Raw genomic sequence first — 3,832 nt, forward strand, 5'->3', positions numbered from 1 at the left:
AAAACTCTTTTGGAACTCAATAGGAATGCGATATAAAAGCCTAGATTCGTCAGAATTAGGGTCAGAATTCATTTGAGGAGAACAAAGCGCATCTTGGAGACTAATTTGGGGGATATTAACGAAGGATTTCACGAATATTATCAAGATTTCACGCGTATTTATAATCCGATGATGTTTTATCGTCAAAAATTCATGTATTCCTTTATATTTTCCATGTTAGGCTAAATTTTCCTGCACTAGGAGATCGATGAACTATGTAATGTGAACTTTGGATTTTAATTTTTGCAATTTGACAACTAAACGCGTATTTGATTATTGGAAAGGTTTATATGCATTTATTTATTCCATAATTAAGTGCATGTAATTATGTGATATGTAGTGATTTATTTTTTGCATTCGAAAGAAGGGAAATAAATTTGACAAGGTATGAATCATCGTAGGGTCCGATAGGAGATAGAAATATACTTATATGCTTTGCGTGAATCGTAAATTGCTCATAAAAGTATATGCATTCTTATGTATGTACATCCGTCGTAGAGATATAGGCTGATGGTATATAAGAATATGTTCGAAAATGCTCGAGAAAGTGTGTTGGATAGATTTAGGAGCATTGGTTCGTCAATAAATCAATCGTGTTGTCAGATTGTGAAATTAGGATTTTTAAGTGATCATTATACTGGAATTCGTGATCCTAGTGAATTTAATTCTTATTGAGTAAAATTCAACTAGTGTTCAAATCATCACGTTGCATTTAAACTCATTTAGATACATAGTTTTGCATCTTCAATCATTCAACAATCATTCTAGTCAAATTAGGGTTTTCCATAATTAGGGTTTGTGAAATTAAGGTTTTCTTTTGTTAAAACTTCGATTTTGATAATTTCATTTCGGTTAAGGCTACGGCAAATAAAGTTGAACTATTTAATCTCTGTGGGACGATATTCAGACCTCTAAATTCCACTTTATTATTTGTTAACGAACCGTACACTTATGGTGAATTAAATTGAAAGTAAATATTTCGTGAACAAGTTTTTGGCGCCATTGCCGGGGATTGAGTATTCGTTTAATTTTATTTACATTGGCATTAATTCGAACATAAATCTTTGCAAATTTTTGGTTATTTCATTTTATTTTGATTTATTTTTTTAATTATTTCATTTTAGAATCTAAGCACTCCTATTGATTATTCTCGCAGATTTGCATGTTAAGGTTTACTGAAGGAGACTTGATCCCAGCCGATCCAAAAATCGAACGAACTTTACATCGAATGTAGCGAGAAAATAAAGCACAGCAACAAATGGCTAACGTACAGAACAATTCGATTTTTCAGGTCAATGAAGAAGAGGCAGAGGATGAGGGAAATATGCTCGTAAGAGATTTCATGACCCCTCAAATGATTCAAAGCCAGTCAAGCATCGTGTATCCACCGTTTGGACAGCCTAACTTCCAATTGAAGACCAACATGATACAACTATTTCAAAATGGGCATCAATTGTATGGAAGAACTAAAAAGAATCCACATACTCGCGTCTCTCGCTTCTTAGAGATGTGCCAACACTTCAGATATCAAGGAATCTCAGAGATGCAATCAGATTAAAGTTGTTCCCACATACAGTGCGCGACAAGGCAATCAAATGACTAGATTAGCAACCAATTGCAAGCATCACTACATGGAATGATCTAACTCAAAAATTCTACACCAAGTTCTTCCCGCTCGCCAAGATTGCAAAGCTCAAGTATGACACATCTATCTTTCGTCAAGGTGACTCCGAGAACTTTGATAAAACCTGGAATAAGTTTAAGAATATGTTGCGGAAGTGTCCACATCATGGGATTAGCAAGGAACTCCAGGTCCAATACTTTTATGTGGAATTGCTTCCAGACTTCAAGAGCATGGTCGACTCGTCATCAAATGGATCACTATCCACAAAGACAATTGATGAAGCCCTGAAACTTTTTGAGACTATGGCCACTACTTCAGCTATATCAATATCGGAACAAGCAGTTCAGAAGAGGACACCAGGAGTTTATGAAGTAGACGTTTATTCTGCCGTGTCTACCAAAATTGACTCATTATTTCACAAGATGAAAAACATGTCAAAATAAGCTAATGTCACAAAGTCGAAGAAGGCCAGTTGTGAGGAATGTAGAGCAGAATATGTAATATCAGAATGTCCAATCTCTGTACAATGAGCAGAGCAGACAGATTTTGCTCAATGGGGACAGCGACAGCAAAAAACAAAACATTTGGGAAAACATATTATTTGAGTTGAAAAAGCACCCAAATTTCTCTTGGAGCAACCAAAATCAGAATAGACCACAAGGTCAATATAAGCAGCTAGAGAAAAAGTCTCAATTGGAAGAGATGTTCGATAAATTTATGGAGAAAACTAACCAGTACATGGAGGCCAATAATCAATTCATGAGGAAAATCGAAGCCACTCTTCAAGATTAAAATGCAACCATCAAAAGTCTAGAGACTCAAATGGGACAGATGACAGTTACTTTGATTGGAAGAGCACCAGACAGTTTGCCAAGTAACATCGAAATAAACCCGAAAGAACATGCTAAGGCAATCACAACTCAAAGTGGAAAGCAGCTACCTGAGATACATGTAAAAAGGCCGGGTGTAAATTGAGAAACAAAATCTCATTTGATTGAAGAGACTATAAAGCATGACGAGCACATAAAGGAATCTATCCTAACTGAAGAACCGAGCAAATCACAGGATAAGGCAACCGTTAACCCTCATGAACCTCCCATACCTTTTCCACAGAGGCTGAAGAAGCAGAAGTTTGAGCAACAATACAAAAAGTTTATAGAAATCTTCAAGAAGCTCCACATCAATATTTCACTCGCCGATGCACTATTTCAGATGTCTAGCTATGCAAAGTTCCTGAAAGACATACAATCAAATAAATGCAAGCTAGGGGATCAAGAGACAGTGATGCTAACAGAGAAGTGCAGTACCAAAATTCAGAAAAAATTCCGCCGAAATTGAAAGATCTAAGGAGTTTTACAGTTCCTTGCACTATTGGTGAAATTTATTTTGATAAAGATTTTATGTGATTTAGGTGCAAGTATTAATTTAATGCCTCTATTTATTTTCATAAAACTTGGCTTGGGAGAGGCTAAGGCGACTACAGTGACACTGCAACAAGCTGATCTGTCATTTACACATCCTATCAAAGTAGAGATTATGACCAAATAAATATGATCCATTTGATTACAAAAGCAGGAGAATAGAGTTAGGAAAGGAAAGAAAAGGCATAGAATGTCAATATACATAACAAAATTTTCCATTTCCATTTAAAGCTGGCTTTCCACGTTACCTCAAAATCATCCATTGTGATACTAAACATTTCTTTTTCTTCTGGTGACAAAGGTTTCTTCCACCATTGCACCCCTTCTACAGGTTCTTTAGAAACCTCAGCCTTTCGTCGGTCTATTATCCGTTTCATGGCTAGATTGCCAGTATTTTTAGTAAGCGCTACCAAGTCAGCCCCAACAAATCCTGGAGTGGACTTAGCTATCTTCAGAAGATCCAGAGCACCTTCTATTTGAGATTTCGAGTAAGGACTGACAAAATATCAACCCTTGCACTTTCGTCTGGAACACCTATATAAATCTCATGGTCAAACCGTCCAGGCCTCCTCAATGCATGATCAATAGCATCAGGCCTATTTGTTGCTCCAATAACGAGTACATACCCAGGCCTGCAATCCGAACTCTCTGCAGTCCCACTTCCCGATGTGGGCTTGACAATTCTCGATGACTCATCCATGCATGACATCAATTGTGTCACTATTCGTTGCTCCATTACCCTATTCGA

Source organism: Olea europaea, chromosome 21, assembly GCF_002742605.1.
Source record: "Olea europaea var. sylvestris chromosome 21, O_europaea_v1, whole genome shotgun sequence".
Taxonomy (NCBI): Eukaryota; Viridiplantae; Streptophyta; class Magnoliopsida; order Lamiales; family Oleaceae; genus Olea; species Olea europaea.